This window comes from Cyprinus carpio, chromosome B5, assembly GCF_018340385.1.
Source record: "Cyprinus carpio isolate SPL01 chromosome B5, ASM1834038v1, whole genome shotgun sequence".
NCBI lineage: Eukaryota > Metazoa > Chordata > Actinopteri > Cypriniformes > Cyprinidae > Cyprinus > Cyprinus carpio.
Genome location: NC_056601.1, coordinates 22,995,841 through 23,012,088, shown reverse-complemented (window position 1 = coordinate 23,012,088; position 16,248 = coordinate 22,995,841).

Genomic DNA, 16,248 nt, shown 5'->3' with positions numbered 1-16,248 from the left:
CTGTCCCTGCAGCTGAAAAACAGGTGATGAGCAGTGCCTGGTTTTCTCCACACATACCGCTTAGAATTAAGGCCAAAAAGTTCTATCTTGGTCTCATCAGACCAGAGAATCTTATTTCTCACCATCTTGGGTCTTCAGGTGTTTTTTCATGTGTCTTGCACTGAGGAGAGGCTTCCGTCGGGCCACTCTGCCATAAAGCCCCAACTGGTGGAGGGCTGCAGTGATGGTTGACTTTCTACAACTTTCTCCCATCTCCCGACTGCATCTCTGGAGCTCAGCCACAGTGATCTTTGGGTTCTTCTTTGCCTCTCTCACAAAGGCTCTTCTCCCCCGATAGCTCAGTTTGGCCGGACGGCCAGCTCTGGGAAGGGTTCTGGTCATCCCAAACGTCTTCCATTTAAGGATTATGGAGGCCACTGTGCTCTTAGGAACCTTAAGTGCAGCAGAAATGTTTTTGTAACCATGGCCAGATCTGTGCCTTTCCACAATTCTGTCTCTGAACTCTTCAGGCAGTTCCTTTGACCTCATGATTCGCATTTGCTCTGACATGCACTGTGAGCTGTAAGGTCTTATATAGACAGGTGTGTTTTATGAAGTTAATTAGTGAAATGCCATCTTTTGAAAGATGAGAGTGTGGTTGTAAACAATCTAAGTAAGAACAAATTTTGTGTAAATATCATATATCAGTCCCTATTGTTATTGTATACAAAGGCATCACCGGAATGTTGCGAAGGCTTTTTTATTAACAATCAAGTCACATGCAGCTGTTCGTTAGCACAGGGACATTTTTAATGTGTTTTATGAGCTGTAGCAGCACTGTAAATAATTAGCTGCTTTGCTCTATTATAACACTGATATCTTGCTAATATTAGACAAGTGTGTGTGTGTGTGTGTGTGTGTGTGTGTGTGTGTGTGTGTGTGTGTGAGAGAGAGAGAGAGAGAGAGAGAGCAAGTAGGTCAAATATGACTCATTCTGGATGATGTGCAGTTTCCCACGTGCTCTTTTTACAATTGAATTTCCAAAAAAATAAAAAAATAATAATTGTTTATTTTTTTGCTAAATAATATATATATATATATATATATATATATATATATATATATTTTTTTTTACTTTCTCTTATCTAAGTAACTAAAATATTTTGTAGGTTGATTTCCCAGTATGAGACAACTCTGTTAGCCATTAATCTCAATAGCAGATGCTCAGCTGACTTCCTAATAATCAATGTAACCTTGATTTGCACATCCCAACTCAACAAATTTGGGATGTGGCCGGTGAAGTCACCAAGGATTCTGGGCACATTGCAGAGTTGTAAACATTCATTTTTGGAATTTAATTTGGTGACACATCAGCTTTAAAGAAATAAAGTCTTGTTAATATGTTTTAAAGTTATTAATGGTAGGTTATTTCCTACTCACATTTCTCAGGCATGTTCCAGCGTTGCTCACTATACGTTATAGTTAAATCACAAAACCAGTGATTTTCAACTCATTTTGTATATCTCTGGTGCTAATTTTTATTTTGTTGTTGTTTAATTGTTAATTCCAGTAAATTAAAGGAATAATAGCCTTTTCATTTTTATTAAAAAATAAAATAATTATCTTAGATATACATTTTGATCACTGAAACACTGAAATTGATATATTAATTGCAAGTACTATTTTTAAACAAATTATTACTTTTATACAGTATTATTTTATTCAGTAGACACTTTTACATTTTTACAAAAACAACAATTAAAAACTTTCTGCTAATCAAAGAATCCTGATATGAGTGCATGACAAAAAATAAGGCAACACAAACTTTTTCAACATTGATAATAAAAAGAAATGTTTTTAAGCACCACATCAGCATAGAATGATTACATTTGATATGATGATAACATCATATGAATAAATTACATTTTAAAATATTAAAATAGAAAACTTTTATTTTAAATTTAAAAAAATATTGCACAGTATTTCACAATATTTTACTGTATTTTCATCAAATAAATGCAATCATTGTGAGCATTAGCGACTTCTTAAAAAAAAAAAAAAAATCATACTGACCCCGAATTTTAAAAAAAGAAGACTGTTTGAAAGAAAGCATTTCTGCTACTGACTTTTTTTCTTACCAAACTCGTAACAAAAGCTTTTCAGAATTTCAGGTCAATTATTTTAAGGACTGCCTTTGCTGAATATTAACTATACGTGAGCTGACCTTGTACAATGCAGCAGTGCATCAAGGTAAATTAAAAATCTCAAAGTTAAATATTTTTCTACGTGTCTTCCTCAGTGGGGGAAGATCTTGTCTCAGATGTTTTACCCAGCTGAGTTCTGACATTAATAGAGACAGCACATCCTTTCAAAATTCCACCCCAATTTTAAACATGCTCAAAAAATAGCATAACTGCAGGTAGTTCCTGTCGTGAAGAGGGGTGCATTTTAGCTGTTAAGATGCTAATGGTAAATTGGAGCTGATGCAGGCAGAGAAGGCTCTAAGTTCAGCAATATGTGGTAGATTGCAACCCCTCACACCAAAGCAGTGCTGCATGCATGACTGATGCTTGAGACAGGCTACATATCTTCAAGGATCTTAAATGTATGTGTGCCACACTCCAGCTGCTTTAAATAATGCCTTTTGTTTAAAAAAAAAAAAAAAAAAAAAAAATCAAACAAAAAATTTAAATGTGAAAAAATATTTTACACACAATATCAGGTGTTATTATTTTTTGTGTGTTTTAGCAATTTTCTCTCTTTTTTTTCTTATTTTTTTTTTTACATTTCAGTTTAAAGACAAACTTTCAAGTAATGGCCAAAAGTGATGTCCTGGCTGGTAAGGAAGCTGAAAATCACCTCAATGTATGAACTAAAGTCTTAAATGAGATGTGTAATTGTAAAAAATGACCCTTACGCACAGAGATTGTTCCAGATTCTCTGAATCTTTGGATAATATTATGCACTGTAGATGATGATAACTTCAAACTCTTTGCAATTTTTCTCTGAGAAACTCCTTTCTGATATTGCTCCACTATTTTTCGCTGCAGCATTGGGGGAATTGGTGATCCTTTACCCATCTTGACTTCTGAGAGACACTGCCACTCTGAGAGGCTCTTTTTATACCCAATCATGTTGCCAATTGACCCAATAAATTGCAAAATGGTCCTCCAGCTGTTCCTTATATGTACATTTAACTTTTCCGGCCTCTTATTGCTACCTGTCCCAACTTTTTTGGAATGTGTAGCTCTCATGAAATCCAAAATGAGCCAATATTTAGCACGAGATTTCAAAATGTCTCACTTTCACATGATATGTTATCTATATTCTATTGTGAATAAAATATAAGTTTATGAGATTTGTAAATTATTCCATTCCTTTTTTACTCACAATTTGTACAGTGTCACAACTTTTTTGGAATCGGGTTTGTATATTCTCCAATCATTTACTTCGAGTTAACCCTGCCCTCTCATAATCGACAAAAAGCTCCATTAATTTTTAAGTGTAACAGCCAAATCTCAAAATCAACAACCCATGGATAGAACCTGCGCTATTTAAATTTTTTTTTTTTTTTTTTTTTAGAATGTGTTACACTTCAGTGTACATCACAATATGGAAGAAAGTGCATATTTTGCAAAAAAGGTACAGTACTTGGACATCTTTATCTTGTATGTGAGCTGCATTTTCTCCACCAAATAAATTATACTGATTCCCCTGTAAAACTCCTACAACTCAGACAATTTCAGTCAGGTCTCCTGACTTTAATACATGCTCAGAATTTGCTTAGCATTAAAATTCTTTATTTGTTAATATGGAATTTATATTCTAACTGATTGTAACTTAAATGTCTATGTTCTTGTTTAGGCATTTGTACAGTCTGATGCCATTGAATAACCCTTGTTATGCATGATTTGTAAACTAATACATTTTGACATTTGCATCACTTACTGTAGCTCCATATGTATGACAAAATAAACTTGCTTGATAGCTCACCTGGTACAGCACTGTTCTTCTAATAAAGAGCACTCAGGCAGGAGTCCTGTGAAGCACAAGTCACTATTAAAAATTAGTAGAAAATAGCATGGCTGCTTCAACAAATGCATTTTCAATTCATGTTTTCTTTTGTTAACAAGTTAGGTTTAGGGTAGGGTGTGATATAGGTAGCATGTTATTGGCTATATAAGATGGCATTCTGGCATAGGATCCTCAGGTTATTCTCCTTCAGCGACAACAATTTTCTCTCCAAAGCTCTATGAGACTTGAAGCCTTCTCGCCGTTGGCACACCTCGCAGTGGATCGAGCTGACTCATCGATCTGCTCTGCTTCAGTTGTTGCTACTCCACGTCTTCCAGCCATTCATAAGCCACCATCAGTGTCTGATAGCTGCTGCTTCAGCGCATCCCCTGCCACCATCCGACGAGTTTAAAAGAGCAAATATCTAAGAGCAAATTTCAAATGCTGTGTTGATTCAAATGCTGCACAGCTATTGTGGCTCGTGCAGGGTGCCCGTGCATGCTGATGATGGCCACAGTGAGTGGGGAAATCCCATGCGGAAGCCGTGGTCACGAGGATGGATTATTCTCATTGCAGGAACATGAGTCTCACCTTTCTACGCTCACAGATCGCTTTCTTTTCAGAAAAAATGCACCCTTTTCTTTTCAGCGCCCCTTGCACCCTCCCATTTTCTTCCTCCCAGGAGCCTGTGAGGAAAAAACAGCAGGGCAGAGTATGTCAGTGCTCGCATACCAGTGAGCTCACTCTCTCCACACAGAGAGGCTTCTCCTGTTTTTTTCACCCACCAAGACCAGCATCCCTCTGCCATCTCGAGTGACTTGGTCTTGTTCGGGGGTCTGAAGACAATCCCTTAGATGACAGCATGTCATTAGCAGCCTCAGATGCCGAGGATTAGACAGGCTCGATGAACGACCCTGCCCTGTTTTCCGTGTCCTTTCTAATGCAGTTGAGGGGCTGGGTTTAGAATGGTCTACTCCGGAGGAGTGCTGCCAGGCCCCTCATCAGCAAGCTTCTCCATTCTTTCCAGAAGTACATGAGGAGCTTACTAAGTCATGCACATGTCTGCTTTATCCTCCCTCACCACAGTCGATGACACTGAAGAAAAGGGCTACGAGAAGCTGCCTCCGCTGGATGAGTTGGTGGCCGAGCATCTCTGCCCACCCACTGCCATGGGATGATAAGCGAAAGTCGCCCATCCTTCTTAGCCCTGTAGGACAACGTCAGCCATCTCAGCATTGCACTCCATGGCCGTCCTCCAGGTCTTTCAGGCCAAACTCTTTCTTTCCATGGATGAGTCTGGACCGGACCCAGCTACATTTTAAAAGCTGCAACATTTTCTGCCCAGTTATACTAATGCTGCAGCTGCTTGTAGTTGTCCCAGGTCTTCGCCGACTCAGCAGCCCGCAAAGCCTACGCCTTTGGCTACTCAGCCTTCTTCAAAGCCAGAGCCTCGGCAGTGCTCTCGCTCCGCAAAGTACTATCTAGCAGACAGGAAGAGGAAGGGGCTAAGTCTTGCTGCAGCCAGATCAACCCCCAAACATCCTTGTTTATGCCTCCAAACACCCTGTTAGTTCTTGGTGCCGGAGACATTGTGAGTACTGGGCCTGTTTGTGTGCCCATGAAACTAACCACTGCAATAGCGGACAAAATAAAACACAATCGTAGAAAAATAAGTTTTCCCCATTGCATTAAGCGAGCAGTACCCATTCCCATCTCTCAGGGAACCGTGGTTATGTTAGTAATCGAGTATGCTTTCTTTATTGACAAATCTAGTTTCTAGCACACTAGTTATACAGTGTTGATGGTAATTTCTGTTTTCTTTCAGATTATCCATTAGTGGAATCATAGTAAATATTTTTGTGCACAGCAGTTCCAATGGGAGAGCCAATGGGGGGATTCTCTTTCAGATATAGTAGAAGTGGACGAAGAATCAGCAGTATTTGGGGAGTTTTCTGCAAATACTCTTCTTAATAGATTATTTAGTGCAGTTTGCAGCCCCTGTGCCCCGTTTCCTCTGGAAGGTGTCTGGGAAGGCATATCTCAGAGGGCATATCTAATTCCCAACATTCCATCCTAGTAGCAGATGATTACATTTCAGTGCTGAGGACAGTATGGAAGAAACCTTTTAAAAGCGTCAATGTTACGCAGGCTGTCGATGGTTAGCTACCTGTTACCTGGTAGAAACTGGACTAGGGGACATGCCACCAGTAGAATATGCTATTTTAATGCTGCTGTATGTGCAGCTCATATAAGCAATACTTATATGGTATCAGACCCTTGGGTTTTGTGCACAGTAACTAACGGGTACCACGGGTTCACACAAAAATAGTAATGCAGTAGTAAAATACTGGAGAGTGGTTTACATTTCTCAATTTGAAGGATGCATATTTCCACAAACCTGATTGGTCCAGAACACAGACCCTTTCTCAGCTTTGCTCTATAAGGTCAAGTTTTCATCCAGGGAAACATCCCATTCCTGGGAATGGTACTATCTCATGGTGCAGGAGGGCAGCTTTGGCCTAGATGATCTGTCACGAGAGTGACCGACAAGCTTGTTGTATGCGTCTCTCCTTTTCCTCTTATTCCTCAAGTCCGCCAGAGGGTCAGGAAGGGTCATTACACAGTTCTGCTTGTAGCTCCACGCTGGCCAGGAAAGCCATGGTTTCCAGACATGATTTAACTGATTTACGTGAACAGGTGTGACAAGTAGGGTGGGCCTGGGAGCTGTAGGAACAAAACAATGCTGGTGGAGTAAATAATAATGATTGAAACCTGTGCCACCCACCAGTCTCGAGTCCCATGGAGGAGCTCCGGAAGGATAAAAGTAGGAGTGATGACAGTGAAGGTCAAGAGAGGACCAGGCCTGGACTATTTATGTTGTTGTTTTATTTTGATGCAGCAGTCGTCTGTCGCTTTACTTTTGTTCTTTATTTTATTATTAAATTTGTTAAACGTCTGCTGGTTTCTGCCTCTTTCTTACCATAATTACTAACTTTGTTGCAAAGGGTTGCCCATCTGGCATCATGGCATCCAAACCCTTACTTTTTTGCTTTTTTGCGTCTGGCCTCTGCAGAGTCTATCTCTCAACAATTAGATGAGATTGTATGTGACACATTGACCAATGCTAGAGCTCCACCTACTCAAGCTAATTACTCCCTAAGGTGGGGAATCTTTTCAGACCCAGTAGTCTGTTCTGTACCACTTATACTTCACTTTCTGTAGTCTCAGTTGGATCAAGGCAATGTAGCCAGCACAATTAGGGTTTATACCTCATCTATTTTTGCATTTTAATAGAGGGGCCAATGGCCTGCCATTGGGTTGATATCTCTTAGTGTGTCAGTTTATGAAGCATGCACATCCATGCTACATATTTTAGGCACCAAACTGGGACTTGCCTCTCATATCGGACTTTATTTCAAGTCCCCATATGAGCCTATCACTAGCTAAGTTTCCATCACCCTTTTTTATGAGCATTTTAAAATATTGCATCAGAAATGATTGATGGAAACACCAAATTTCAAAAATTAAAATTATTATTTTTTTTAAACTAGCTTGAGGTTGTTACTGACTTAAAAAGGGTTAATGCGTACAATGGGAGATGGAAATGATTTTGCTGAATAATTTCCTCTATGCATGTAATGTTTATCTTATCAGATATACACATTTGCAGATGCACACTGGGTGAACATACTTCTTTCATTTACTCTCACAGGCATATGTCCAGACAGTTCTTTAGACACATGGTTTGGTCCCATCCAGGCATCTTCCATGTCAGCACTCTGAATTTGTGGTGAAACCCATCTCTTGACAGAAGAAACAAATCTCATGCACTTCACACCATTTTCTTTCTTTTTTTTTTTTTTTTCCCAGAATGACAGTTGATCCTTTCCTCTCCACAACACGGTACAGCTCAGGCTCGAATGTTGTGGTCAACTTGTTCTGTTTCAGTTGATTGAACAGAACATAATCGCCTGTTTGGATCATGCTGTCCACTGCTGCTCATATTTTGTGAGCCACCTGTCTACCCTTTTCCTTTTAAACTAAATCTCTCTGTCTCACTGCAGCATCTCCCACTGTAGATGAAATTATACCGCTTACCTCTGGCAACTTAGTACGAAGTTACCGACTGAACAACAACTTAGCAGGGCTGCAACTAGTAACAGAGTGTGGAATGTTGAGAATGTGTACATTTCCTAACGCAAGTCTTTACCTTCAGAATGAGCTGCTCATATGGCTTGTCACAGTGTTCTTTTCTGTCTCTCGACCTTGCCATTTGCTTGAGGCCAGTATGGTGTGCTGCATCTATGCTGAATTGTAAAGAGTTCTCTGAATTCCACCACTGTAAACTGTGTGGTGTTGTCAGAAACAATTGTCTCTGGAAATCCATGAGTGGCAAATATTCGAGTCAAACACTTGATGATGTTGCAAGCAGTGATGCAGTGAAGCACACTCACCTCCACCCATCTTGAGTAATAGTCAGTTATGACCAGCAAATGCTCGCCTGAAGGGAACGGCCCACATGCATCAATGGCAACAATTTGCCATGGTTTCTGTGGCAGTTCAGTGTGTGTGACTGGAACAGGTCTGGGAGATGCCCCATTTATTTGACATGCAGTGCAGGACCTGACAAGTTGTTCTGCATCTTTATCAATTCCCGGCCACCATACCTTTGTACGAAGGTGCTGTTTGATTTTTACAATACCCAGAGTATGGTACCTGGCTGCACAAGACTACACAAGCTCCAACAACTCTGTTGGATAGATTTCCTCAAACTGCGCAGAGTTTCATCTGCTGCTGCTATATCCTTTTATTCACAAGATGTAAAAGCTTTCAGGACAGCATGCTTTGCAACAAAGTAAATGTGCTTGTCGTCACCTGCTGCAACTGGTGGTGGGTTCACAGTGAGATGAGAAAGTGAGTCGGCTGCATTCTGTGGGCCAGGTTTGTAAATCACTTTGAATTTTTAGGGATGTAGTCTTAAAGCCCAATGCAACTGTCAAAGCACGGCTGGCATAGTAGACTGGCTTGTATGCACCATCAGCTTGTGCTTGGGTGAAGATCACTCTGAGCCCTACTGGACTGGTATAAGCCATCGTTTGTGAATTTACCAGTGCCACTTTCAATGCCTTGAATGCTGTCGAGTGTTTTGCACTGCCTCCACTTTAGATTGTGCTGCCCCAACTCCGTTCTTTGAAAGCACGTTCCATGAATTCCATCTCTGTCATCCTGAAGACACATTTATCCTTGTTTAGTGTCAGCTGTTTCTCTTGCAAGGATTTCAGCACTTGATGCAAGCGTGTGTCATGCTCCTGCACAGTCTTTCCAAATACTACAATGTCATCTGAGATGTTATGGACTCCATCAATGTCCTGCAAAACTTGACAAATTACGTGTTGGTACATTTCAGGAGCGGAAGAGATGCCAAACATGAGTTTTCTGTATCTCCATAGGCCAGTGTGCGTGACAAATGAAGTCAATGCTCGTGATTCATGTTCCAACTCAATTTGGTGATATCCCCATTTCAACTCCAACTTAGAGAACTACTCTGCACCTGTCATGTTCTCCAGAATTTCATCGATGGTGGGGATGGGGTATCGCTCACGCACAACAGCTTCATTGACTCTACGCATATCCATAGACATACTGATGTCTCCACCTTTCTTATGTACTACCACGAGAGGTGATACCCATGGAGTAGGTCCTTCTGCCTGTAATACTGTGTATTACTGTTGTTATGCAGTACTTGGAACACATTTGAACTGACAATGTTACAACTTGCACCCGAGTCTATTAGGATGGTCACTGGCATCCCATCCACCAGTATTGACATTTCAGCATAATTTGTGTCCCCTTGCAGAACGAACACACATTCAGGATCATCATCTTCTCCCAAGATGTCCACTGACCCTTTGTTTTGTGGTGCTTTATTTGTCACTTGGTTTACTTTTAGTCCTGTTTTGATATGGCAAACCACTGCAAAGTGGCCCTCTTTGCCACATGAGTGACACTGTTTCCCTTTTCCAACAGTACACACTTTCCCGTAATGTCCTATTCGGCCACAACGATGGCATGTTAGTTGTGTGCATGTTTTGTGGTGAAAATGCAGATGATTTGTATTTTGATTCTGGCTTGCCCTCAGTAGACTGTGTGCTCACATGCAAAATTTTGCCTTTTCCAGCAGCATTAATAGTGAGTTTTTCCATTTTTGCAGCTTGTTGGTCTGCAGCTTCCATAGTTCTGGCAATATCTTGCAAAATAGACAATGTGAGTTCCTTCTCACGCAACAGTCTTCTCCTGAGAGCAGTAGAGATGCACTTGTCAATGACTTGATCATGAATGAAATAATCTTTGTGATTGCAAAAATCGCACGTCACAGCCAACTGCTTCAATCTGCTTACAATTGAGTTCACTGATTCACCCTGCTCTTGTACTGCTTGTCGAAAAATATGCCTCTTATATGGAATGTTTGCCTTTGGGGTGAAATAATCATTCAGCTTTGTCAATGCTACTTCATAATCTTTATCATCGCCTGTGTCTTCCATTGTCAGAAATATATCTTGCACATCCGAACCACCCAGTTGAAGCAGCAGTGCGCATTTCTGTGTCATCTTTAATAATCTTTAAAAACTTGCCGGCGGGGTCTGTGTGCACATCAGATGGGCTGAGAGGAGGAAGATTCAGAACAATCGACATTAAAGGGGTCATCGGATGCAAAATTCACTTTATAAGTTGTTTGAACATAAATGTGTGTTGGAAGTGTGTGTACACATCCACCCTTTCTCAAGTCGGGCCGTTCTGAGATTCCTGTCAGAATGACGTAGTTCTGCACAGGCTGCTCCCATGATAGTTGATTGACAAGGCCATCTTACCTTAGACCTGCACTGAGTGAGCTGTGAGCTGACCGCCATTGTGTCGACTCTGGTGCAGGGGAAGACAAGAATGTCTATGATTAAGAGATTGAGGTGTATTGTTGTTGGATGTAATAATGAACATAGCAGTCGTCTTTTACTCCCGACATCTGAACCGCTGAAGATGCAGATAATTAATGTTACTTTGATTTTTGAAGGGAATGTGCTGATCCCTGATCTGCCTAAATGTGTTAATGTTCGCGCAAATCATTCTTGATCCAGCTTCATCTACAGAAGAAATCTACAGAAGAAGTGAGTATAAGTGTTTTTTTTATTTTTTTTATCTTTGCAAATCGCCTTTCCTAATATAGTTTTTCTCAATCGATTTGACAAGTCTCCAAACTCAGGTCACTGTTCTCACAAAGGTTAACACAGTGATCTGAATACTTTGTAACTGTCCTAAACATATTGTATGTGTTCTTTCATTTTATACAAATTACAAATCATGCAAATAATTTTCTCAAAATAATGTGCACAAAATTCTCAAATGTTTTCACAATAGTTAATACAACCAACCAATACTTTAAAATATCTGAAAAAAAAAAAATGTTTTACACAAATCACAAACTTTTATGTAGCCTACTATTTTATTCGCTTAATCATACATTTAAGACAGGAAATGCAGTTTTCCTAATCATTAAATAATGCCGTGAGTGGGACTTGAGGAAGTGACGTCTGTCGCTTCTGCACTGTCGCATTTGAATATCATGCCCTTTGAAATTGATCTTACTCCAAAAACACCTGTTAACCCTGTAATTGGAAACAATTAGGCTACATTAATTTCTGTAATTTATATGTATATTAAAATACTGGTAGCCTAAATATAAACAGCCTATTTAGTTCCTCTCACCCTGCAACATATATTTTAAATTTAACGGTATTCAGAACAGAACGAAGAATGAAAAATAAGTAGTTATAAAATTATATATTAAACTATAAAATAAAACACAAATTAGGCTATAGTGGCATTTATTATAAACAGCATACAAATGTCAAGCAAAACTGAAACGGCATTTGGCTCACTAACCTGTCTCATACCATAAGAATCCAAATGTTTCCATTTTTGCAATATTTGTGACATTTGTTTGCATAACTATTATGTAGCTTAACTTCACTCATGTTTTAATATCTGTGTAAAATCCTTGCATGCGCAAAAATATTTGTTTGAGCACTGCACGCTGATTTTACAGTGGACCTTTTAAATGAAACAGTGCAAATTTTATGTTTGGTTGACTGCATTTGGTTGACTGCGATCAGATGAATTAAATCAAATAAAGATATAAAGAAAAGAAATAAAATGCATTGTCACAAAAACGAGCATAGCCTATACTTGTTGCAGTGTTTTTTTTTTTTCATGGTCTGTGGTTTTCGTGCTATTCGGGATTATAAAGCTAAAGCCCTGAATACCCCCCCCCCCCAAAAAAAAAAAGACATTATAATCTTACTGGTTAACGATCGACTAATGAGCTTTGTTTGGCAGTCAGGAAAATAAAAATAAACAAAATGCTGTCGTTCTACAATTCTCCACCATATTTACTACGCAAGTACAGGTAACTCAAAAACTTGCGTACATGAGCTGAGACCAGAAGTCAAATTTGATCGTAGCCACTGCTCAGCTTTCATATTGATAAATTCCAAGTTTTGCGTTGAAACGACCGTACGCCTAATTTTCTGTCGTACGTTCATTTCGTAAATGAGGCCCATTAAGTGCCAGATTTTGTTCACATTGACTCGTTGGATGGAAAACGTGCTTATGAAGACTGCTTATGGTGAAAGGTAGATGTCATGGGGTGTCACTTTGGCCTAACCCTGCTTTTTTACCAAAGGTGTTTAATCCGCAGTTTGAGAATCAATTAGGCTAGTGGAAGTAGTTTGATTTTAACTCTGTTTCAGCGGTTGTCATATTGGTTGGTTAAAGGAAATCTATTATGCCCCTTTTTACAATATGTAATATAAGTCTCAGTTGTGCCCAGAATGTGTCTGTGAAGTTTCAGCTCAAAGTAGCCCACAGTTCATTTATTATAACACACAGTTTTCATACATGTCTCTTTAATTGCAAATGAGCTGCTGCTCTCTGTCCCCTTTTTCAGAAAACAGCTGTGCCTTATCAGCTTGTTCCCTAGATACTCTGCTAAAAAAAATACGTTTGGTTTTGATTATTGTGTCTCTTAATCCATATTTGTTTAAACTTCTGATATACAGTTTTCTAAACACACACATCCATAGGACGTGCCCAGAAATTGGCAGTCATACGGCATGTGCCTACTAAAATAAGTTCTCCCCACATAGCAAATGTCTTCTGGCCCAGATCCGGGCCACACAATCACTTTTCCCTCGGCCCAAGTGCCGGAAAGAATGACGGCCCTGAAGTGGCCCAGAACTGGATTACAGACAAGGGCCACACATGGGCCATAACCGGGCCGAATCTCAGCCAGTTAATCACCCTGAACTGGGCCAAAACAGGTTTTATTATTGGTGCCAATTCTCAGCCTTAAGTAAACCAGAATCCCCAAATCTGAGCCACACCTGAGCCTTATATAGCCCAGACCCAACCCAGACAGCAAGCAGTTTGTTGGATTTCATGCGGGCCAGATCTGGACCAACACTATATTGCTGTCTGGGAATACAGAATCTTAATATTTCAGATTATTGCCTTGTATATTACTATAATCACAATTATTCATTTTGTGACATGCCTTTGGTAAACCAGACAGCAACATAATGTTGGCCCAGATCCGGCCCACATCTGTACATTAATTTAAGTTGAGTTTATTTCAATAAAGTACATTAAACTGAATAGAAAATCAGACTTAAAACTCACACATCATGTAAATGTGCAATTAAAAAAAAACCAAAAAAAAAAAAAAAAAAAAATTTTTTTTTTTTGATTTTTCTATTTATTTTTATAAAGAACAAATCAACCAATAAAGAGTGAGTATATAAAGAATGCATTCTATAAGAGAAACGTAACAGATAGACACATGTAACTTAATCATAATAATTTATTACAGGTGTGTCAAAGAGCAGTACCACAGTAGTCCAAATGACGATACATTGCAGTTGCAGTCCTCTCTGGCAGAATATAATAGTAGTGCGAGGAGCAGGGAATAATCTAAATTGTTAAACGCTGAAAATACTATCTCGATCCACTCCGTCATTCAAAACACGCATCACCGGAAACACGGCATGTCGCAATCTATGACGAAACCGGCGAGAGCCAATGAGCATTTGATGTCGCTGCTGTAAAACTTGTTGTAAAACTTATTAACCGCACATTTTTCAATTGTTACTATAGCTACAGAGGAAGGAGATACATATCGCCGATGAATGCGGTTTGAATTTGGATCTGTTCTGTTCCTCACACAAAAGCATCACATGGATACAGAGGATTTAAATAAAAAATAAAATACTTTCATGATCATTTTATTTAATGCTTGTGCATGACAGCATACTAATAATAATGATGTGCCTCGATCATGGTAAACCAAATAATTATTACATGATGGTTAAATGATCTCTCTCTCACTCTCTCTCTCTCTCTCTCTCGCTCTCTTTTCATGTAAGGATTCTAAGATTATTTATACACAAGAATAATAATATAAAATTTAATAAAATTTTAATTAAGTGCAGTTTAATGCACTGACTAATTTGCTTAATTTTGAAATGATAATGTTTCATTCTGTTTTGACTTGCCATTTCAAAGACTACATATTAACAATACTACACTTCGTTAAAAATATATGTGATCATTTAACCCTTATCATGCATCTTGTTTATCATGGGTCACATAATATGCTGCCAGATCATAGCCTGATTTGGGCCACATATCACCTGACTGATCTGGGCCACACTCCTCCCACCAACAATCGGCCTCATATTGTTTGCCGGATCCCCGCCCTGCCGTCATTGCCACACATGGCCCAGCTCTGGCTGAAAGGGTACATGCCATTGCCGACAGGAGGCCAGCAGTGCCAGCTTGAGGCCACATTTGGGCCAAGTCCGTTTGCTATGTGGGTCTTTCATGTCTTATTGTGCTTAAACTGTCAAATACACACAAGTTTATGTTAAAACAAAAAGTTACATAAACAGTCAGTTATGTCTGTGAAGGTAAACAGCTGGGAAAGAAATTGCATGTTTATATTAGATCTGTGTGGCAGCAACATAATATACAGTGAATAAATCAATAAATCCGCTTCTCTCTTGTCTTCTCTGTGCTTGTCAGTGCAGCCAAAGTCAGAACAGTTAGCATGCTTTGCTCAAACTTTCGATGTGGAGAGAAAGTTCTTGCAGAGAAAGGCTTTCAAAAAAAAATAATAAAAATAAATAAATAAATAAAAAATAAATTACTGTGTTGTTCTTTTTTTATATTTTCTGGATTGGTAGATGTGTCAGAGAGCCACTTATAGCACTTATACACAGAAAAAATATAATTTTTATGTTGTCACCTTTAATTTTATCTCCCATGCCTAAGTGAAAAAGAGTTTCCGGTACCTACAGGAATACAAGTCCACTCTACAAGAAGTGTAGCTACTTCAGAGGCTGCACTGATGAGAGTTCCTGTGGGAGATTGTGCTGCAGCATCAGGGTCTACATGAACATTTGCAAGATTTTATGTGACCTGTGCAACACCTGTGAGCACTGCAGTTCTGATGTCAATTGCCCAATTAGGTGTAGATAATGCAGATTTTTCTGTTCCTAGACCCCTTTGGTACAAGTTATCCTATTTAGACCTATTCTTGGTGCTCAGAATGTTAGAGGATCAACCAGACGTTCAGCCCATTTTATATCACTGGAACCTTTACCTTAGAGGGTCATGGGCATGACTTTTTGTGTCAAACTCTGGACCTGGAGGGCCACTGTCCTGAAGTGTAGCTCCAACCAGCCCCAAAACACCTGCCTGGAAGTCTCTAGTAATCCTGAAGACCTTAATTAGCTGGTTCAGGAGTATTTAATTAGGGTTGGAGCCAAACTCTGCAGGACAGTGGCTCTCCAGGAACTGAATTTCACAGCCCTGAAATGAAGTCTCAGGTGAAGGGGGAACAAATATTATCCTTTTTTTTTAACACTGCATTCATTCTTAAAAATAAAGATACTTAAAAGTTTCTTCAGAGCGATGGCATAGAAGAACCATTTTTGGTTCCACAAAGAAACATTCAGTCAAAGGTTCCTTAAAGAACCATCTCTTTCTAACTTTTTTATAATCTGAAGAACCTTCTTTCGCCACAAAGAACCTTTTGTAAAACAGAAAGGTTATTCAGATGTTAAAGGTTCTTAATGGAACTATTTAGACAAAAAAAGTTTTTCTATGGCATCACGAAGCACCTTTATTTTTAAGAGTGTTGACAGT